At 42.9% G+C, this 23,951-nt stretch overlaps 1 protein-coding gene across 10 annotated transcripts in view; it reads left to right on the top strand.

Moving 5' to 3' along the window:
* Window positions 1–23,951, top strand: part of FOXN3 (forkhead box N3) — a 460,729-nt gene that overhangs the window by 23,156 nt on the left and 413,622 nt on the right. For 2 of the 10 annotated variants that reach the window (XM_063596367.1, XM_063596363.1), the window contains exon 2: window positions 14,506–14,612. The exons of the other annotated variants lie outside the window; for them this stretch is intronic. The gene's annotated coding sequence lies outside the window, so the exon portion shown is untranslated. The remainder of the gene's footprint in view (window positions 1–14,505; window positions 14,613–23,951) is intronic. 10 annotated transcript variants of the gene reach the window in all.

Below are 23,951 nucleotides of genomic sequence, written 5' to 3'. Positions count from 1 at the left end.
AAGGTTAGTGTAATATATTTGAAATCAGTAAGTGTTATTTAGTATATTAGCAGCATAAAGGGAAAAAATCATGATCATCTCAATAGATGTAGAAAATATATGTGATGTAATTAACATTTATTCTCGATTAAAAAAAGATTTCTGCAAACTAATAAAAAGGGAGTTTTCTTACTGTAAGAAGCGTATATACAAAAAATAGCCTACATCATTAAAAAGTAAAAAACATACTTAATGGGTGAAATGTTGAAAGTTTCCCTTTGAGAGTAGGAAAAACAAATCTGCCATCTATCACCACTTCTATTCATTATTGCACAGCAGATCTTAGCTAGTGTGATGAGACATGAAAGAGAAATGAAGGTATTAGGATTAGAAAGGAATAAATAAAACTATTAATTATTGGGAGACTAAATTACTGAGTGTAAAGAAAATTCAAAATAAATTTCGGTTAAGTTGTTGGAACTAAAATGAATTTAGCAGGTTTGTTGCATATGAGGTAAATATGAAAAAAATAAATTGTATTTCTCTTTATCACTAATAATCAGAACATGAATTTACATTAGAATAAAAATAATCAAATTATCTAGGAATAAATCTAACAAGACCCCTATACTGAAAACCATGAAACACTATTGAGATAAATTAAAGACCTAAATAAATGGAGGGATATATGTTGTTTATGAGATGGAAGACTTACTTCTTTTTTTTTTTTGAGATGGAGTCTTGCTCAATTGCCCAAGCTGGAGTGCAGTGGCGCGATCTCGGCTCACTGCAAGCTCCGCCTCCCGGGTTCACACCATTCTCCTGCCTCAGCCTCCCGAGTAGCTGGGACCACAGGCGACTGCCACCGTGCCCGGCTAATTTTTTTTTTTTTGTATTTTTAGTAGAGACGGGGTTTCACCGTGTTAGCCAGGATGGTCCTGATCTCCTGACCTTGTGATCCTCCCGCCTCGGCCTCCCAAAGTGCTGGGATTACAGGCGTGAGCCACCGCGCCCAGCCGGAAGACTTACTTTTTAAAAGATGTCAGTTCATCTCAAAGTGATGTATAGAGTCAGTGTAATCCCAATCAGAATCCTGAGGGTTTTGTGAAAATTGAGAAGCCAATTCTAAAATTTATGTGGAAACACAAAATGCCAAGAGTAGAAAAGGTACTTTTTTTTTTGACACAGAGTCTCACTTTGTTGCCTAGGCTGTATCTCGACTCACTGCAGCCTCTGCCTCCCGGATTCAGGTGATTCTCCTGCTCCAGCCTCCCAAGTAGCTGGGATTACAGGTGTGCGCCAGGACCCAAAAGAACCAATTATAAAGGAGAAGGCAGATAAAATTGGACTATACTAAAATGAGCTTTTGTTCATCAAAAGATATAGAGAATGAAAGGCAAATTAAGAGATATTTACAACATCTATAATTTACAAAAGGCTTATATGAAGGATATACAAAGAATTCCTACAAATCAATTCAAGAAAAACAAAATAGCCCCGTAGAAAAATGGACAAGAGTCTTAAACAGGGACTTCACCAAAGAGGATATTCAAATGTTGAATAAACATGTTCAACTTCATAAGTCTTCAGGGAAATATAAATTAGAAACCACGTGAAATGTGACTCCATGTCCACCACAATGCCTACAGTTGAAAATTACTTACAGTACCAAGAGTTGGTGAGGATTTAGAGAAATGAGAATTCTCATACACTGGTGGTGAGAGTGTAAATTGGTACAACCACTTTGGAAAACTAATCAGCATTACCTAATAAAAGATGAACATATGTGTATTCTGTAAGTCAGTAGTTCTATCCTGATGTACAGGCACAATGGAAAAGTGAATACATATGTACCCAAAATTATGGATAGAAATGTTCATAGCAGCATTATTCATAAAAGCTCAAAACTGGAAACCACCCAGTGTCCATCAAGAGTATAATATAATGTGCATGCTTGTGTGCACACACACAAATACTTTATGGTGTATGTGAAAAGTGACATACCGATAAAAACAAACTATAGCTACACAACCTGGATGAGTCTCATTGACATTAATGTGTGAAAGAAGTCCTCACCACACACATCTGAATTCCATTTATATAAAGCTCAAAAAATAGACGTGATGAAACTATAGCTGCCCAGTGCAGTGGCTCACACCTTTAATCCCAGCATTTTGGGAGGCCAAGGTGGGCAGATCACTTGAACCCAGGAGTTTGAGACCAACCTGGGCAACATGGAAACCCCATCTCTACAAAAAATAAAATAATTAGCTGGGAGTGTGGCCTGCACCTGTAGTCCCAGCTACTAGAGAGGCTGAGGTTGAGCCTGTAGTGAGCTGGGTTTTGTGCACTCCTCTGTGTGATATTTCACAGTGTAAACATTTAAAAAATTATATTTAAAAAACCCTCTAAGATCATTTTCTTCACTTTTAATCAATTTAAAATTATGCATAGACTTATTGTGATGAGAATATAGACCTTACCCCTTCTTCTCCCTTGAATTGACATTCTGTTTATATAATGTGAACACTATTCATCAGTGAGACCAATGATTTTTGTATTTTTTTAGTAGAGATGGGGTTTTGCCTGTTGGCCAGGCTGGTCTTGAACTCCTGACCTTAGGTGATCCACCTGCCTTGGCCTCCCAAAGTGCTGGGATTACAGGCATGAGCCACCATGCCCTTTTAGGTTTTTTTTGCTATTAATAAACCTTATCTCTTTTTGATTTATATATATTTGTTTTCTCTCTATATGATTCTCTCTCTCTAAACATACTCCTCCTTCCTCCTTCCTTCCCTCTCTCCCTCCTTTCTCCCTCTTCCTCCCTTCCTTCCTCCTCCCTCTCTCCCACCTTCCTTTCTTCCTTCCTCCCTTCTTCCCTCTCTCCTTTCCTCCTCCCTCCCTCTCTCCTTCCCTCCTTCCTTTCTGTCTCTTTCCCTTCTTCTTTCCTTCCTCCTTCCCTCATTCCCTCCCTCCCTCCTTGTTTCCTTCCTCCTCCCTCCCTCCCTCTTTCCCTCCTCCCTTCTTCCCTCTCTTCCTCCTCCTTCCTTCCTACCTGTTCATCCCATGCCTTCCAGCGGACTTTCAATCTGATTTTGTTGTTGCTCAAACTTGGCAAATAATGCACGCCTTCCACTTTGATTTTCCTGTTCTAATTTGGCCTGGTTGCTCTATAAGCCTGTTTTCGCCCAGCTTTTGTGCAGGGACTTATTTTTCACCTGTCTCCTATATTGTTCTCATTTCCTGGATCCCATGTTCTCTTCTTTTTTGGTTTGCTACATTTGGTGTTTTGTTAGAGCACATTCTCTAATTGTTTACTAAGTGAGCACAGGAGGTGAATTTTCCAAGAACTTCATCTCTGAAAGTATCTCTAATCTATCCCCTCTCTTGGTCAGTCGTTTGGTTAGGTATATAATTATAGGTTGAAAATAAGTTTTCCTCAGTATTTCAAAGGCAATACTCAATGAACGTCTAGTTTCTATTGTTGTTGAGAAGTCCATCTACCATTTTGATGGTTCATCTTTTCTATGTGAACAGATTTTTTTTCCTCTGGAAGCTTTTAGAATTTTAATTTTATTCCCGGTGTGAGATTTCATGATACTACAGCCTTGTTGTGTCTTTATAAGTCATTCTGCTGTACATTTAAACAGATCTTTCAATTGGAAGACTTATGCTCCTGTTCTAGGGAAGGTTCTTGTGGATTTTGTGGTTTTGCTTATTTGCTCGTTTTTGTATTAATTTGTTTTAAACCCTTCTCCCCCCAAAAAATTATCTCTCAATACTTAGAAACTCTATTAGTTGAACATTGGGGTGATCCTTCTGTTTGCTTATTTATTTTTCTTTTCTTAATCATCTTTTTGTCTTATTGCCTTACTTTCTGGATAGTTTCCATCACTTTAATTTCAAATCATCTATGGAATTCTTTTTCCTTCATATGTTTTATTTCCAAGACCTTTTAAGTTTTTCCTAAATGTTTCTTGTTCTTTTAACATAAGCAATGCCTTCTCTTCTCTTAGAACATTAATTAGAGTTTTGGGTATTTTCTTCTGTTTCCTGTGTTATCTCTGTTTCCTTTGAGTTTCTTGTTTTTCTTACTGGCTTTTCATTTCAATTTTAATGTTTTTTTCTCTCTGTCACCCTGGCTGGAGTACAGTGATATGATCATAGCTCAGTATAACCCCAAATTCCTGGGCTCAGGTGACCCTCTTGCCTCAGTCTCCTGGGTAGCTAGAACTATGGGCATGTGCCACCACTCCTGGTTCATTTTAAAATTTTTTGTAGAGATGGTGTCTCCATATGTTGCCCAGGCCGGCGTTGAACTCCTGGGCTTAAGCGATCCTCCTGCCTCAACCCCGCAAAGTTCTTGGATTACAGGTGGGAGCTACCGCACCTTTCCTGTTTGTTTAGATGTCTGACTTTCACAGTGTAGATGTTCCTTAAATTCCTGGTGATGCCTGAATTTCGTTTTCATATTGAAATGAATCTTACAAGGTTCAGAAGAGCTTATTGGATACTGTGTGCCTGAGTAGCGCTGCTCATGGACTGGGGAGCTTCCCTGTGGAGTGGTCGGATGTTTGAGCCAGTTCCTCAAATATCAGTATCTCTCCGGAGGTTTTCCTCTGGGGCCATTCCTTCTCAGAGAAGAATCTCCTAATCTCCTGTGTAGGGGATGTAAACCTGGGTGCTGGCATTCTGGGAGCCAGGTGGGCAAGGGTCACGGGCTCTTACCATTCAGTGCACGGAGTTTAGCTTTTGCCTTCTGCTTTTCAGTCTGATGTCTCATCTCTTCTCTCTTCCAAGCTGTGGCTCCCAGGGTTGAGAATATGAAGATCAAACTTTTCAGTGTGGATTCTGTAGGCTGGAAATAAGGCGATCCCTTTTCTCCCTGTCGTAAAGGTCACAGCCGACACTCCTATACCAAAAGACAGATTAACAAGAGTAAGCCATATCAAATTTACTAATCATAGCCTTATGTGACACAAGAGCCTTTGGAATGAAGACCTAAAGATACAGAGAAAGCTATCCATTTTTATGCTTAGGTTAGATGCATAATGGATAGTTGTGTAGAGCGGTGATTGGACAAGGAGAGAGAATGGTCCCAGCAAGGCCTGACCATTCAGATTCTTCCTGGCCTCTTTGAGTGGCATTCTTTCACTCCAGGTAGGGGGTAGACCTCCCCTGGAATGAGGGTCTTATGACCTACTATCAGACAAGGTAAATCAGAGAATTTCTTGCACAGAAAGGTGGGGATGGGGGGGAAGGTTAGAGTTGTATTTCTAGGTTTTACAGCTGACTCTCGGGGAGAGGGGTTCTGGTTTCTATGTCCTTCTTTGGGGAAGAGGAATTCTAGTTTCTATGGCTTGCCTCGAGGGCAAATGAGGGGGTGAGAGACAGGAGAGCAGGAGAAAGTCAGAGAGGGACTTTGCTTCTGGGGCTACTTCTGAAGCATCCACTTTGTTGTATTGTTTCCTGAGCCCCAACTAGTCTAACTAAACTCCCACACCTCATCCCCACTTTCTCCGTATCTGATGCCTCCGATTCCTGAGCCTTCTTAGGATTCAGTGGGGTGAATGCACTTGATTCTGCTCCGTTCTCCCCTCTGCTGGAATTTTTGAGTGTCAGCTTTCCTCCTTCTGCCTGAGTTCAGCTGTCACTCTTCCATATACCCTCAGTCTTCCAGAAATTACTCCATCTTTCTCATCTGCTGGGTCTCCTCTCCCCCTCTCATTGGCCTTGTGGGTTAACGTTAACTCTCCCAGGGCCGAAAGGATGACTTGCACGTCTTCAGTTTGCTTACAGGGCAAACATGAAGGCTTAAGAATCATTCATTGATTGGTTTGCCCATCTCCATAATCATTGAAATACTCTGCCCTTTTTCCATTTTTGAGCTTAAAAAAAAATGTTCTCTATTGTGTGTCATTGGCAGGTGGGTAGATTCAAATGGTAACATTGACTTGGTGCCATGTCCAACTCTTAGTATGTTCCTTCTTTCGGCTGCTTAGATGCCCAGGAAACCTGGGGCCTGCCCGGCATCAGTCCATCCCCTGTGCCAAGCACTGCTGCCCTCTTTGGCCAAGCTGCCTTGTTTCCAAACTGTTCAGAAAGGAGGAGTCAGGAGGGGAAGTTGGGACAGCTCTGAGGTGCCTGAAGGGGCTGAGTTTCTCTTCCTCTCCTAAGCAGAAACAGGGTGCTCTTAAAATAGCCTTTGGAGCTTTGTGATGTGAATACAACCACACAGCCCTTCTCAGAATTTGCTTATTATGGAAAATAAAAATCACTAGGAATAGGCACCCCCCGCCCCCCCGCCCCCACTTCATTCTCATGGCTGATTTTAAGAAGCTGCATCTTGACTGTTGCTAGGTGGTTTCAGGGTAGAAAGCATCCAACTTCCAGTCCTGGGCTGCCTTCACAGCATTTCAGATTCATGCTGCATGGTGCGGCCGCAACTGTTCGCCTATAGACCTCGGCTGGGTGTGCTTTTTCTTCTTCTTCCCCTTATGCAGTCGAAGCAGGGAATAGGAAATGTTTCTGAGGCCTGGCATGGGCTGTGGGATTCTCAAATTGTGAGGACTACCACGACCAGGCTCAAGGAACTGGTGGTGCCTTCTGCCATCTTGAGATTTTTCAAAATGAGACTGATTTGACTTTTATCAATGATTTGATTTTGTGGAAGTTATTAAAGGTTCTGACAAGTTTATTGTGTTTTTAAGCGGCTCACACCTGTAGGTAAATCTGAAATGCTTTTGTAAGTCTGGGTAGTGGTCTGGAGAGAAGGGTGTGTCTTTTCTAGATATTAGAAAAACACATCATCTCATACAAGGGCAAGAGTGTTTTGGTCTCATGATCTGGGAGTGCACATGGTAAACAGCTATGCTGGTTAATTATTATCAGAAAAAAAATGACTGCAGTTCAAATATTTAATTTTTTTTTTTGGTAGATGTTTCCCAACCTTGGCTTGGTTTATAGTTAATAATACCATACAGCAAGTCACTAGATTTGTGGCATATATTTTGCAACTAGTTAATCTTTGAGGGCACACTAAGAAGTTGCATGGTGAGAAGCTAGACATTGTACACCCTTTAAAAGATGTGTATTTGATTAGGTTTCACAAAATTCCAGGCTAGAAGTATTTCAGTCATGGGAACTTGATGGCCCAGTTGTCTGGGTATTAAAGTGTCCCAAAATCATTGTTTTTCAGAGGAGCGTTGGCTTTGCCCCTGGGTATCTAACGCCTTGGGTTTCCATCTTTGCCAAATCCTTCTTCATGAAGACAGCAGCCCTACCCCTGCTATGTCTTAAATCACATATCTTCATACTTAACTAGCTATACAGGAGAGCTACCATCCAGGTACTGACCAGGAGTTTAACCACAAATATACTGCTACCCAACACCTTTCCAGTATTTGGTTGGGCATGGTGATATCTGTGGAGGATTGCTGGTTGTCTGACCTGTTCCTGAATTTAACCTGGCCATTAGTGAGCTCTCTACATAACATGACGTTAGCCTAGAGCACTCCCTGAATTGTCCTTTATCTTGGTGCCATCGGGCAGTGTTGATGGTTGTTAAGTTGCTGGATGCTGAAACAGAAAAGCTGACATACACCCATTGCTGAATTTTTACTTTACCCAAGTCACGATTCCTGGGCTTTTTTTGTCCTATATTAGGTGATTCTTGCATTGCTATAAATACTTGAGACCGGGTAATTTATAAGAAAAGAAGTTTAATTGGCTCACGGTTCTGTAGGCTGTACAGGTAGCATGATGCTGGCATCTGCTTGGTTTCTGGGGAGGCCTCAGGAAATGTACAGTCATGGCAGAAGGCAAAGGGGGAGCAGGCATGTCACATGGCCTGAGCAGGAGCAAGAGAGAGAGGGAGGAGGTGCCACACACTTACAAATGACCAGGTCTTGCGAGAAGTCACTATTGTGAAGATGGCACCAAGAGGATGGTGCTAAACCTTTCATGAGAAATCCATCCCCATGATCCAGTCACCTCCCACCAGGCTCCATCTCCAACACTGGGGATTACAATTTGACATGAGATTTAGAGGGGACACAGATCCAAACTATATCAGATGCTAAAACAAAAAAGCCCCCATATGCCCATTGCTCTATCTGTTAATTTACCCAAAATTATGATTCCTGGGCTTTTTTTTTTTTTTTTTTTCTGAGACAGAGTCTTACTCTTTCACCCAGGCTGGAGTGCAGTGGTGTGGTCTCAGCTCACTGCAACCTCCGCCTACCAGGTTCAAGCAATTTTCCTGCCTCAGCCTCCTGAAAGCTGAGATTACAGGCGCATGCCATCACACCTGGCTAATTTTTGTATTTTAGTAGAGACGAGGTTTCCCCATATCGTCCAGGCTGGTCTCAAACTGCTGACCTCAAGTGATCTGCCCGCCTCTGCCTCCCAAAGTGCTTGGATTACAGGCATGAGCCACTGTGCCTGGCCTGATGCCTGAGCTTTTTTACCCGGAGATAAATGTTGCTTCTCCCACACAGTGGTTTAAATTTTTTTCAATTTCATTGCCTTGAGATGAGGCATACACCCTCTAGATGACCGCAGTCCTTATCGTTCTCTATCATCTGACACTGGCTTCGCTCAGTTTCTTTGTCTGCCTGGCTCCTGTGGGCATTTGAATTTGCAAATCCTGCTTTAGACAGTGTAATTTTACGTATTAACTTGGCTAGGCCACAATACCCAGGTGTTTGGTCAAACACCAGTCTAGATGTTGCTGTGAAGGGATTTTCTAGAAGAGATTAACATTTAAATTGGCAGTTGTTGAATAGAGCAGATTACCCTCCATAATGTGGGTGGGCCTCACCTAATCAGTCGAAGACCCTAAGAGAAAAAGACCGGGGTTCCCCCGAAAAAGAGGAAATTTTGCCTTCATAAAAAAGAGGAAATTTTGCCTTCACACAGCCTCTGGACTTGAACTGCAACATCAGCTCTTCCCTGGGTCTCCAGCCTGCCAATGTACCCTTTGGAGTCACCAGCCCCTGTAATTGTGCAAGCCAGTTCTTTAAAAGATATCTCTATAAATGTCTGTACATCTGCTGGTTCTGTTTCTCTTAAGTACACTGCCTAGTACATACAGTGAGCTCTTCGTAGAGACCTTCAAGGACAACAGTTGATTTGCTTTTATATTATGGATACTGAGTCATGTGATTGGAAATGTTTCCCTTTTTGCATCGATGTGAAAAGCTTACAATCAAATCTGGGTCTTTTAGCAAGTAAATCCTGATGGGTACACATCACCAGTAGTAGAGGCACACCAGTGAAATGGTGGGAGGAAATACCAGAATCTGAGGTTTGTCAGGGAGAGCATTTGGCGAGCCTGTTTAGTTTAAATCTACCTGCCCACATCCCCTGCATTGGGTAAGCCATCTTAAATATTTTCTAAGATAGAAGCATAAGCAAACAAAAAAAAGTATACCTTTTCATCAATCTGCTTCAGATAACATACACTGTTTGAATCATGATCAGGGAGAGTAGTTGCAATTGAGCAGTTGAATAGCTTATTTCTGGAGACAGTATGACGTCTTCACGAACCTCACATTAATCTGTGGTAAGCACAGGAGACCGCATCAGCTTCTGATGCTGGTTTTGTGATCAGGAACCTAAAACCTCCACCGAGTCCCTGACAAGGTTTCTATTGTGAGAAGTGCTTTTGTAGCTTTTTCTTTATTTTTCCTTTTTAGCCTCAGCTTTTGGCATCCTGTCTCTTGTATTAACCTTTCTCTTCTCTTTTCTTACATCCTGCTTTCATTTTATTTCACATTTTTGGATATTTTCCCAGCAGATTTGAAGCCTGTCCATGTATTCATTTATTCTATCATTCATTCAGCAAATACTTTTGATCCAGTATGCCATGCCAGGCATTGGTGCTGGGTAATTTGAGAGGGAAGATACCAAGCTGAATCGGATGGAGATTCCACCTCAAGACCTGTAGTCTATAGAATATAGGAAGATTATGTGAGGAAGTAGCCCCAGATAGCCTCATGGCTACGATCCCATCTCACTCAAGCTTTTGCTTGAATGTTACTTCCCATGTAAACCTACCCTGACTACCCTATTTAAATTGTCACCTGCCCCAACCCTACAATCTCTAGCATCCCTAATCTCCTTCATCCTGTCCTACCTTTTCTTTTTGCCAAACGCTCTTCATCTTTCAGCATACTATGTAATTTACTATTTGTTGTGTCTATTATTTCTTTCTTTCTTTCTTTCTTTTTTTTTTTTCTAGTCAACTGAAGCAGTGGGAGTGGAGAAGGAACAAAGAAATCTATTAGTTTTTGTGATCAGTTAGTTGTAAATACCACTGTACTCAGACCGGCCTATTATTTCTTTATTATTATCCATCTCTTTCTGCTAGAATGTCAACTCTGCCAGGGCAGGGAGCTTTTTTAGTCTCTGTTTTGCTCATGGATGTATCCCAAGGGCCTCCAGTAATGCCTGACCCATAGTAGATGCTCAGGGAATATTTGTTTAATGAATGAATTTGGGTAAAGTAAACCTCAAAGATCCGGGGGGAATGAATTTCTCTAGCATACATATGATAAAGCAGACATGACTTAAACACATTTACTTTTCTTATTAAAAACAACAACAACAAATAAGTAGAAATCAAGGTAGAAAGTTAGAAATGGCAGAAGAAAAAGATATTTCTGGCACCTTGGATGAGGAAACCATTACTCTCAAACTGGGCTCAGGAAAGGATTGAGAATGAATGTAGCATCTCTTCTGGAACTTGAAGGATCAATAGAATTCGAATTGGCAAAAATATAGGTGAAGAAGGCATTAAGTTATTTAAAGCCAAGGAAACAGCATCAGCAAAATTATAGAGGAAAGTGTGAGGTGTGTGGGTTTAGGGGCTTATAAGTTGCGTTTGATTAGAGTGAATGGTACACAAAGAGGAATACTGGAAAAAATAAGGTTGAAAAGTGAGATTGGCCAATAAAAAATGGACAATTTGAAAAGAGACACTTGCCGGGCACGGTGGCTCATGCCTGTAATCCCAGCACTTCGGGAGGCTGAGGCGGGCAGATCACCTGAGGTCAGGAGTTCAAGACCAGCCTGGCCAACATGGTAAAACCCCGTCCGTCTCTACAAAAATACAGAAATTAGCCAGACATGATGGCAGGTGCCTGTAATCCCAGCTACTCAGGAGGCTGAGGTGGAAGAATTGTTTGAATCCGGGAGGCAGAGTTTGCAGTGAGCCAAAATTGTGCCTTTGCTCTCCAGCCTGGGCGACAGAGTGAGACTCTGTCAAAAAAGAAAAAAGAAAAGAAAAGAGAAGAGAAGAGAAGAAAAGAAGAGAAAAGACACTTTACCAAAGAGATATATGGATGACAAATAAGTCCCTAAAAATATATTCATATTATAAATCTTTAGGGAAATGAAATTAAATTCATATTTTGATACTGCACCACCTAGTATAAAATTAAAAAGACCAGTTATACTAAATGTTGATGAGAATGTAAAGAAACGGAAACTCTCATACTCTGCTGGTGGGAATGTGAAATTGGGTAACCACAGTCATTGTACGTTTTGTGCTGCTATAACAGAATACCTGACACTAGGTTATTTATTTATTATTTATTTATCAAGATGGAGTTTCCCTGGGTCGCCCAGGCTGGTGTACAGTGGTGCGATATCGGTTCACTGCAACCTCCGCCTCCCAGGCTCAAAAGATTCTCCTGCCTCAGCTTCCTGAGTAGCTGGGGCTATAGGCACACACCACCACGCCTGGCTAATTTTTAAAATATTTTTAGTAAAGATGGGGTTTCACCATGTTGGCCAGGCTGGTCTTGGCCAGCCTCTGTTCTTTATAAATTACCTAGTGTCAGGGCCAGGTGTGGTGGCTCATACCTGTAATCCCAGCACTTTGGGAGGCCGAGGCAGGCAGATTCCTTGAGTAAAGAGTTCAAGACCAGCCTGGCCAACATGGTGAAACCCCATCTCTACTAAAAAAACAAAAATTAGCTGGGTGTGGTGGTGGCACATGCCTGTAGCCCCAGCTACTCGGGAGGTTGAGGCAGGAGAATTGCTTGAACCCGGGAGGCGGAGGTTGCAGTGAGTCGAGATCACACCACTGCACTCCAACCTGGGTGACAGAGCAAGACTCCATCTAAAAAATAAATAGGCTGGGTGCGGTATCTGACACCTATAATCCCAGCACTTTGGGAGGCCGAGGTGGGCGGATCACTAGAGGCCAGGAGTTTAAGACCAGCCTGGCCAACATGGTGAAACCCTGCCTCTACTAAAAATACAAAAATTAGCCAGATGTGGTGGCACACGCCTGTAATCTCAGCTACTCAGGAAGCTGAGAAGGAGAATTGCTTAAGCCTAGGAGGCAGAGGTTGTAGTGAGATGAGATGGTGCCACTGCACTCCACCCTGGGCAACAGAGTGAGACTCCATTTCATAAAATAAAAATAAAAACAGGAAGAGAGAGAGAGAGAACACACAAATTCACAGTTCTGGCGGCTGGAAAGTCTTAAGATCAAAATGCCAGCATTGGGTCTGGTGAGGGCCTTCTTGCAGCATCCTTCCATGGCAGAAGGCGGGAGCGCAAAATGGGATGAATGCTGTGTCCTTGTATGGCAAAAGAGCAGGAGAGAGAGAAGCTACTCCTGAAAGCCCCTCTATAGCGGCATTAATCCATCTATGAGGGCAGAGACCTCATGAACTGAGCACCTGCCCAGATGCCTCACCTCTCAACAATGCTGCATTGGGGATGAGTTTCTAATAAATGAATTTTGAGGGGCAAAAACATTCAAGCCATAGCAATCACTTTGAAAACAGTTAAGCAATTTCTTAAAAAGGTAAACATATATCTACCATATGATCTACTCATTACAGTCAATGAGTCTAAGAGAATGCCAGTCTAAGAGAAATGAAAGCGTACATTCACACAAAGACTTGTATGTAATCTTCATAGCAGCTTTATTTACAATAACACCAAACTGGAAATGCCATCAACAGGCCAATGAGGAATCAAATGGTGGTATATCTATACAATGGAACACTATTCAGCAATAAGAATTAAACTATTGATACACATGACATTATGGAAGAATCTCAGAATAATTGTATTAAGTAAAAGAAACCCTACCAGAAAAGAGCATATATATTGTATGATTACATATATATACAGTTATAGAAAATGCAAACTCATCTATAAGGACAGAAAGCACATAAGTGATTTGAGATGGCAGGGGAGATGGCTGGGAGAAGGATTAAAAGGAGCAAGAGGGAACTTTTGGAGATGATGATCATGGTGATGGTTTCACAGGTGTATATATATGTTAAAACCTATCAAATTGCATTCTTTAAATGTGTGAATAATATCCCAATAAAGCTGTTTAAAAAAGGTGAATTTGCTAGTCGGGAGGCTGAGGCAGGAGAATGGCATGAACCCGGGAGGTGGAGCTTGCAGTGACCTGAGATTGCGCCACTGCACTCCAGCCTGGGTGACAGAGCGAGACTCCGTCTCAAAAAAAAAAAAAAAAAAAAAGGTGAGTTTAAAGTCAACTCACCTAGGCTCTTCACACTTAGGCTAAGGTATTTATATTCTTCAGTTGGCTATTCCTCTATTCAAACACTAATTTTAAAAATATTTATTGCGTGCTGATTATGTGCTGAACACTATGCATGGCTATTAATATAAATAGAGAACCTTGGAGAAGGGACTGGGAAGTAAGTGATGAGTTTCATTTTGGACATGAGTTTGGGGTGTCTGATGTGTTACCTGGTAGAGATGAGGAGCGGGCAGCTGAAAATACCAAGACATGCTTGGGAAGAGAACAAGGATGGACATAATGATTTACATGCTTCCCACAGACGGGGGACTGTTGGAGCCAGAAGATTTATTAAGATTATTAGAGGAGAACGTGGGGAACATGTGGCATGACACTTGGTGGACACATTAGTGTGTTTATTCTCACTGCTGCAGAAGACCTGAAAAAATTTTCTTCCTTCCTTCCCAATAAAACAGTGAAATGTTTGTACTCTGAATCTGGTCTCCCTTGCCTCAGAGAGTTGTTACAACTTTGTGTCCTGGGGCTAAATGTTGGGTTTCCAGATACCTAGAAGTCAACCCCAACTCAGACTTTTTTAGGAAACTGGATAAAAGTCAAGGATGTAAGGAAGGCAGATGCTAGGAATTGAGAATACAAAAATGGCTCAGTGTGAATGATGGGGGATTGTGCGGGGCTGCCAGGCTTCTCTGACTCTAGGAGAGGGAATCCCTGAAGTGGAAGAGACCCATGTCCACTGTCCTGTGGTATAAGAGAATGTGCCAAACTCTGGGATAGCTTAGCATGTGGATGCTGGAAGGACTTCACATCAAACACCATGGCCCTGGGAGCCACAGTCAAGCACTCCTGTGGTCCCACTTGGTTTGGAGGGAAAAGAGCAGGTACCGGGGAATAGTCGGATGACACGTATCATACAAGTGACCCAGGGAACTTTAAACCACGTGCTTTTTTCCTATTCTATCTTTCTCTTTTTTTTTCCTTTGAGACAGAGTTTTCTGCTTGTCGCCCAAGCTAGACTGCAATGGCACGATCTTGGCTCACTGCAACCTCTGCCTCCTGGGTTCAAGTGATTCTCCTGCCTCAACCTCCCAAATAGGTGAGATTACCGGCACACACCACCATGGCCAGCAAATTTTGAAATTTGTAGTAGAGACGGGGTTTCACTATGTTGGCCAGGCTGGTCTCAAACTCCTGACCTCAGGTGATCCTCCCCCCTCAGCCTCCCAAAATGTTGGGATTATGGCCGTGAGCCACCGCACCCAGCCTTTTTTGTTTTTGTTTCTGAGACAGGGTCTCACTCTGTCACCCAAGCTGGAGTACATTGGCATGATAATGGCTCACTGTGGCCTCGACCTTCCAGGCTCAAGTGATCCTTCCACCCCAGCCTCCCAAGTAACTGGGACTACAGGCACACACCACCACGATTGGCTAATTTTTTTTTTTTTTGTAGAGATGAGGTCTAACTGTGTTGTCCAGGCTGGTCTTGAACTTCTTGGCTCAAGTGATCCTCCTACCTCGGCCTCCCAAAGTGCTGGGATTACAGGCATGAGCCAACACACCTGGCCATTTCCCCCTATTCTCTAGGTACCATGTAAGCCCCCAAGATGTCCCTCTGACCCCAGAAGGGGAATAGGTCCCTAAAAACATAATTGAAATTAAATTTCCATTAAGTGAGGCCTTGGGATCCAGATTTAATTTGATTTAGAAGAAATAAAGTAATGTCATGTCCCTTGCCCTCAACTTGCATCAATTATGGAGCAAATGTATTCCCACTAGAAATAAAACCAGGTCAAGATCCTTAGGGAACACATATTTGAGGGAGAGCTGCCTCAATTCTGGAGGGGGATCAGGTGTTAGTACAAAGAATTACACAGAGGGAGGTTGGGCAGAGGTGGGGGACCATCTAGAAATGAACTATTTCCATCCTTTGCCTAACATTTTCCAGTAGGATGAGACTGTATCCCCTTAAAGGGTTTTGAGAAAGTGGAGTCCATATATGGCACTGTTATGTGGTCCTTAACTCTTGACTGTATTTATACAATTACCCAGCTTGACTGAGAGCCCTGGGTGATGGTTTCCTTCGAGCACAGAACAGGTTTTGGCTAAAACTACTCAGCATGGTACCTGGAAAACCATCCTCTGAGAGTTTACAGAACACCTTGTAATCTGGAAGGAAATTATTCCTCCTAACATGTCTGTAAGAAACTCATTTTGTTCATCCATTTTAGAGATGAGGTAATTGTGGTGGAAGAGCCGAATACAAGTTCCTGGGCAACTTATTTCTGGAGACTCTTCGGAGGAAAATTACTGCTCTTGACTGATTTCCTAGACTCTGCTAGAAATACCAATCTGGTGTTTAGAAATATGGGTAATGGAGTCAAATGGATTCAGGTTCAAATTCTGGCTTTGCCTTCAGTTACCTCTATATAACTTTGCACTGAACCCTGGGAACCTCATTTTTTTTTCTTTTCAGAATAGGAATAATCTATCTCATAAAGTTAGAGAAAATTGTAGAGATACATATTTATTCCTTTATGTATTTATTAAGTGTTATTGGATATGTACTCTGTAGCAGTGAGAGAGTCGGGGTTCCTGCTATGATTCCATTGAAGACACAAGGAAATAACAAACAGCTAAACAAATAAATATACAAGATACTCTGGGGTGTGAGATAATCATGCAGGGTAAAAAGAATGACAAAGAATGGTAGTTGAACCATTTGGTAAGGGTGGCCAGATATGGGTTCTCTGCATGGAAGGGGCTAGCCTTGTACATGCCAACGTCCTGAGGTGGGAGTAGCTTGCATGTCTGAGGAACAGGAAGAAGGACCTGTGTGGCTGGAGATTGGTGAGTTGTGGAATGGCTGGGAGATGAAATGGCAGGACCCCATCACCTCAGGGCTTATGGGCAAGAGAAATGTGGATTTTATTGCTCGTATATTGGGAAACTACTAGAGGATTTTATGCGAAGAAGTCACTGAATTGGATTTATATTCTTAAAAGAATATTTTGGCTGGGCACAGTGGCTGATGCCTGTAATCCTAGCACTTTGGGAGACTGAGGCAGGAGGATCACTTGAGGCCAGGAGTTTGAGGCCAGCCTGGGCAACATAGTGAGACCCCGTCTCTACAAAAAAAAACATAAATAAAATAAATTATCCAGGCGTGATGGCATGTGCTTGTGGTCCAAGCTACTCAGGAGGCTGAGGTGGGAGGATCCCTTGAGCCCAGGAGTTTGAGGCTGCAGTGAGCCATGATCATGCCAGTGTACTTCAGCCTGGGTGACAGGGTGAGACCTTGTCTAAAAAAAAAAAAAAAAAAAATGGCTGGGCATGGTGGCTCATGCCTGTAATCCTAGCACTTTGGGAGGCCGAGATGGGAGGATCACTTGAGGCCAAGAGTTTGAGACTGGCCTCAGCAACATAGTGAGACCTCGTCTCTACAAAAAAATTTAAAAAATTCAACAGGTGTGTTGGCATGTGACTGTAGTCCCGGATACTCAGGTGGCTGAGGTGAGAGGGTCACTTAGGCCCAGCAGGTTGAGGCTGCAGTGAGCTGTGATAGTGCCACTGCACTCCTGCCTGGGCGAAGGAGCAAGACCCTGTCTCAAACAAAACAAAACAAAAAAATCATTCTGGCTACTGTGTGGAGGATGGAATTAGAGAGACCAGTTAAGAGGAGTGACAGTGTCTAGGAGAGAAGAAGGGGGCTTTGGTTAGAGTGAGGAAGTGGAACGGCAAAAAAACAGCGGTTCAGGATTGTGTCTGGAAGCAGAGGCAACAGGGCTTGCTGACGGATTAGAAGGGGAGGGTGAGAGAAAGGGAGGAATGGAGAATTATTTTAGAATTTTGGAAGGTGGTATCATTTCTTGAGATTGGAAAGACTTGGAGTGAACACATTTGGGATGGGGAAGTGGAGAACAAGAGTTCTGTGTCGGCCAGCCTAAGTTTGAGATGCCTGTTGCACGTGTCAGGGAGTGCTGCTGGCTGTACCCATCTGGAGCTCAGGGGGAGAGTCATGGAATTTGAGTTATCAGCACGTACGTGGTGTCTGTAGCTAGAAGGTTGGGTAAGATCATCCAGAGAGAGGGGGTAGAAGAGACAGAAGTGCCTGGACAGAGTCCTGAGCACTAAAATGTCAAGATCAGATGAAAAAAGATTAGCTAGCAAAAATCACTGAGAAGGAACTCTCATTGAAGTTGCTGAAAGAGAAGTGGGCATCTGGTGTTGCAAAAGCCACAGGGCTGGACACACTGTAGACATTCAAAGAGAGTTAGTTTCTTCTTTAATGGAAAAGTATCATTCATCCATTTTAGGTCTTTCAAAGGATATTATATTACCTTTCATCCCAGCATAAATTCAATTTGCCATGGCATTTTTTCCCTTTCATATGTCTTTCAAGGTTGAAATATAGAGCTCTGAAGAGCTGTGTGTTGGTCACCTCTCTTCGAAAGCATGCATTTGCTAGGCTGCAAATCCACCAAGGGAAGATTTCTCTTTTTCCACTGGAAGTTCACATGATTTAATTTGCCTGAGTAACCTGCTGTCATAGGTTTTCATAGAGTCCTGACATCTAACAGAGTAATTAATGCTTTAGGCTTTTAGGAGCTGTTTCAGGTTTTTATTAATCACCGTTGTGGTTGCACGTGTGAATTATGAAGGAGTTATTTTGGTAGTTGAATTTCCTCCTCAGGAAAATTTCCATATTTGTTCATGATGAACTGATAGCCTGAAGAAAAAGGAGAAAATGGAGAATTTTCCCCGGGTCCGAAGCAGGGACTCCACATTATCCAGGGTAAGAATGACTTCCTAGAGAACAGAAGGAGTGTGAGGTGTTTGAAGCTGGTGGTTAACCGTTTTCTCTTTCCCTCCCTGAAATTTAATTAGAAATTCCCCGTGATTGCCCCGGGAATATATGGATTTTGTGAACTTTGTAAAGATGTGTGGCATCATTTCATCCTGACATCATTTGCCATGAATTTGCAGGTTTTTTATTCCTTTATGATTCCCGCCATTGGAGGAATCACTCCTAGGACCTTCCTGATTCGTCTACTGGTCTTTTTGGGGTTTTCCAGAAGACGGAGGTATCTAGGTAATCGGAAGGAAATAGAAACCTATCCTTATAATTTTATTTAGGGAGGACTACATGGATTTTCAAAATTATGTGATTATACTTGAGATCAGTGTATGAAAAAGGAATGCCCTGAGTGGAGTCTAGTCCTTAGGATTCTCTTCTGAAGTGTGAAAAAGAAAACACAATAGCTGTTATCTTGGAAACTCCGCCCCTCCAGGCATTCACTCGCACCCCAGGCATTTGCAGGCCCTCTGCATAGACTCTGCTGTGGCTACACGTGGGTCTTCCGTGCCATTTTCCTTGGCATGTGAGTAAATGTAGGTTTCCCCTGTGTTTATGGGAAATTTTACTCCCAGCCTTTTACTGTGACAAGAGAAGACTGGCTGCTTTACTCAGCACAGGGCGCTTTTCAATGATTAGAGTGATTTTCTCTGATTCTACTATACTTAGGGAAGATTTTTGAGACTACAAATACAAGACAAAGTAGTTATGTATCAGCATACGGATGGAGGCAGCCACTGTGCTAGTATCCAATTCTTCGACTACTGAGTGAAAATAGCTGCTCCTGTTCTAATTGCCATTTTTACTCTTCCTAAGTGGCCAGGGAGAGACGGAGGAGGGAGGGAAGGAGCTGGGTTGGGCCGGAGGAAGTCCATTTGCAAAGTCAACAGCGGAAGTGTTCGGGGAACAGAAGACATCTGATCCGAATTCTATACAGATAAGGGAAGGATTGGATACCCAGCAGATGGGCCACCCTTCTAATTCTGCAGTAGCTTGCCGTGATGACTTCTAATCTGATGGTATTTTCATCTTAATTTACTTGCAACCTGTTTTGTTTTGTTTTGGGTTTTTTTTTTGGTAGGTAACAGCATTTCTGACAAAGGTGATACATTTGCTAAAGCTTAACATTCAGATTCCTTCCTTGTCTGAGTGTTATATAATTATATATACATTTGGGCTCAAAGGTCCCAGTCTAACAAATTCCCTTCACAGGAGCACCATTTGAGGGCCCATTCTCTCATTAATTTTATTTGACATTTATGTCAACATTACATTCCTAGCCTAAAAGGAGAAATCACATGAGTACGCAGGGGCGTATTTTAAAGTGGAGTATTTAGTTTGGCAGTGAAAGGCACCCGGCGAAGTCTGCGAAAGCAACGTTTTCTAAATTAGTTAATATAAAGTGGTCTAAATGCACTAAATTTATATTGTTCTACAATGTGCTAAATGCTAGAGCACGTGGCTGTTTTGATATTTCTAACATTTTCCCCCGGGACTCCCAGAATTGCCTAAGATGGGTGTCTCTGGAAAATAAACTTGGGAGCCATCAGAGGTGTCAGGAACAGCTGAAAACAAGTCACTTACGGTATCAGCGATGGAATTTGCTTCCGTGAGACCTTGTGCAAAAATCAAAGACCTGATTCTTCTGCTTAGCCTAACTTCAGAGCGAGGAGTTTATCGGTGGGGCATAGAGGCATCTGGTCCCCAGTTCTGCTGAATGAAGAATTTCACAGGGGCTGCGTGGAGGCCGGAGGGCGGTTGCCAGCCCCAGCCCAGCACTGGGAGCCAATCACATGGCCACGACTTTGCCTAGTGCTTCCCAAAGTAGACAAAAGCGTGAACTGGGGTTATTAAACCTAAATAAGAAACAGTTGTTAGAGACCATCGGTATCCTCTGATTTGGGACCTAAGTTGAATTTTGATTCAAGAGATGCCACGAGAGAGGGAAAGAGCTTCCCCTAAGCAGCCTCCAAGGGCCCGAGCGTGGCAGCTCCTTCTGCTTCCAAAATGCTGACTTGTACATACTTGGTGGTTTGTGTGCTCTGGAGCTGTGCTTTGTGTTTGGCTATAACAATGAGTTGCAGACTGGGTTTTTGCTTTGCAGAGAATTCACCAGCATTGGAGAGGACCTGCCTTTGGTAAAAGCAGGGAGTGGGCAGTTTGTCCAGCCCCCCTCGCTTGAGTTTATTACAGTGTTCATCCCTTCTCCCTATCATCCCCACCCCAGCCAGGGTTTACTGACCCAAAACGACCTCCCAGTTTCCTTTCTGCCATCTCTATCATGAATCTCAAGGGTCAAGTGCTTGGTCACCAGCTGACCTGTGAGCCTACCCAGATAGCAAGGTCCTTCAAGGTCATCTTAGAGTGATCTTAACTATGATCTTCTAGAGTCAGTGTCTCTTGGGGGTCCCCTTTGTGGGCTGGCAGAAAGGTGAGGATTTTGTCAGGGAAAATAGAGGAGGAAGGATGATTGCAGTTTATGAAGGAGAAACTTTGAGTCTGAGTTAGCTTTCATCAGAGTCAGTATAGCCAACCTTGCTGTCAACACCTCACTTTGGCTTAGAGCACTTTGTGATTTTCTTACCTGATCTCATCTGCTTCAGCTTCCCGCTGGCCTTGTTTGCATACAGATCAGCTGGTGGGGTAGCAGTAGAGTGTTTTAGAGTTCCAGTACACCCTTCCTTTCCTATAAAGGCACAACATACAGAAGAAATAGAAATTTACAATTTTTTTTTAAAGCTGTAAAGGCAATTCTGATTTTCATAGGGAAGAGATTTTAAGAATTGGAGGAGCCTCGGAGGTCTTTGCATGTCTAGATAAGCTCTGAGGTTAAGAGCCAGGTCTCCTAACATTTGGCCCAGTCTTCTTTTCTTGTTCCAGCCACTGCCTGTAGGACGATCAGAGAAGCTTCCCATTGAGATTCCAGTATAGGGATGTAAAGTGGTAGGAAATCCTTCTGCTGAGAGCTGATAACAGTTATGTACCAACACTATGGGAGGGAGTGGCCCTTTGAGATGGTGGAGTGAAATCCTGGGGCTGTGGCTTGGCAGGGGGCAGAGCTGGGACTGGCACCAAGCTCCCTCAAGTACTCAGTTCAGTGGCCCCCTCCCTGTTTCCTGGGTAGAAGATGATTGCAGGCACCCACTGGTTCTCTCTCTGCTCTCTCCCTGCCAGCCACCAAGCGTATCCCTGCCAGGCCGTTATCACCACCTCGCCAGAGAAGACCAGAAACCTTATTCTGGAAGTTATAACCATGGAACGAATATGTCCTTATTAGACCATGTCTCTGTTTTTAACTTGGTTAAATGAACTACCATTCTCTTATAAAACATCCACTTTTCTAGAACCCTTGTTGCTGATGTTGGCTGCCCAGAGGTGGCACTTTTCAGCCAGGAAGAGGTGGGGGTCTGCCTTGGAGTGGAGTGAATTACTGAGTAGGGGCTGAGGGGAGAGTGGCTCAGACCAACAATAATTGCAAACAGTGGCCGTGGAGATAATTCCCTTTGCCTCCTATCTCCTTAAAAAAGTGACTCCTCTTTGCTACTAAGGACCTTGCTTTATTTTTACTTTATTTTATTTTTGGAGATGGGGTCTTGCTGTGTTGCTCAGGCTGGAATGCAATGGCACCATCACGGCTCACTGCAGCCTCGACCTCCCAGGCTCAAGGGATCCTCCTGCCTTAGCCTCCTGAGTAGCTGGGACCACAGGTGCCCCCACACCAAGCCTGCTAGTTTTTTTATTAAAATAGAGACAGGGTCTCCCCATGTTGCTCAGGCTGGTCTCGAACTTGTGGGCTTCCAAAAAGATCATGCACCTGGCCATGACCTTGCTTTAATCCTCTTGTGGCCTTTAGGCACAGCATGCACATTCTGATGGGGTCCTTAATTGTCGTCCCCAGTACTTGTATATGTGTTATCTGGCATGTTGCTTGACCTGGGGATGAAGGGGCTCAGGTATTGTCTATGTGCAAACTTTCTTTTCCAGTGCAATTTAGAAACTGCTGTTGGACTAGCTCCGTGGATGGGAGGCCATTCTCTTCCTTAACGGGATTTGGAAAGCAAAAAGCACGCTGGTCTTCTAAGTGCAGCTTTATTGGCATTTGGCTTCCTGCAATATATTTGTAATATACTATGTATGCTGTATCTGAGTAAATCAGTAGGTATGTTTTGAAATTAAATATTTGCTAAGGGCTAGGCTCTTCTCGTGTTAAATTATTGATAATAAACTTCACAGACACTGTATGAGACTTGATGATATATGATTTTTGAGTGACCTGCCATTTATTAGACTTTATCTGCCCATGAAATCTATTTCCAATTCAGACCATATCTGCTTTGGGATTGCTTGCCAGAAATCTATTCCCAAGATTCTCCTTATTTCAGTGAAATATCTCTGGCTCAGCACCTTTCCCACGGCGGCTGATCTAATCGGGGCTGGATCACTTATCGCTTCTCATTTCCTTTGGCAGGACTGTCAAACTAGAAGTGCATCTCGGGGACACTCAGAAGCACTAGGTGACGCACCTCCTTCTCCCTTTTCCTGTATGGCAGAAGGTAGGGAGAGGTGAACTCCCCAAACCAGAGCCCTGCTCTAGGGTCTAAGCAGAAACAGGACCACCTTTGTGGTTAGGCTAACAGAAGTTGTCTCCCTGCCTCCCTCTCTGCCAGGAGCTGTCATGGAAGTGCCACATGGAACCCTGTTCGATGACCCCGAGCAATTAGAACTCATTTGCATGGCATGGAAGGCCAAGCGGGGGCCCCGAGGCTTTTTCAGCTCCCCCTTCTTCCCTGACTTCTCTGTAGACAGGTGCATACTTCTGGCTATGGCAAGGGCCAGCTGGCAGGAGGACTCTAACTTGTCATCACAGAAATAAAATTTGTCCCCTCTGTGTTCCCAACCTCTGTTCTTTCATGTTTAACCAGCACTCTGCATCTTTATAAACATGTCAGAGTTCTATTTTTATTTCCTAATTAATTCAGAAAAGGAGCAGAAGACATTGCTAATGATAGGAAGGGGGAAGATCACAAAGGTAGGACGAAGGGTGGCTTTCATTTTTCAGTTGAATGAGGCAATTGAATGAATATGTGGCATCCAGCAATTAGAAAAATTACTTAGGGCCAGCCAGTGCCTGGGCGATTCTCGGGCTGCCCTGAAACTGGTCAGAATTTATTCCTATGAGCATGTCTAAACTTATCAACTTCAGTGGCCAGCTTTTCTTCTTATACTAATAGACAGAGAGACTTCATTTTCCCAAACACAAGGGAGAATACAAATTTCCGCATATATTAATCTTTTAATTATTTCAAATGTGGTGTTTTAGCACGGCTTCTAAAGTTATATTCTCTGAGTACATTAAACCTAATTTAACCTTTGACTTGATTTAAAATCATCTTTATAAACATCTGGAACTGTATGATCTGTATACTTTAGTGATTCCAGAATCTTAACAATCTCAAGGGTGTAGTCTTTTAATTAAATGAGCTTTTCCTCCATTCCATTGTTACCGAAAGGCTAAAATAATAGATATGGAGTAATGGAAAGGGTTCTAAACTTGGAATCAAAACTCTACTTCTAATTTAAGTT

Source organism: Pan paniscus, chromosome 15, assembly GCF_029289425.2.
Source record: "Pan paniscus chromosome 15, NHGRI_mPanPan1-v2.0_pri, whole genome shotgun sequence".
In the NCBI taxonomy this organism is placed as follows: domain Eukaryota; kingdom Metazoa; phylum Chordata; class Mammalia; order Primates; family Hominidae; genus Pan; species Pan paniscus.
Note: the sequence above shows the minus strand (reverse complement) of the source record. Positions and strands in the feature narration are given on the sequence as shown.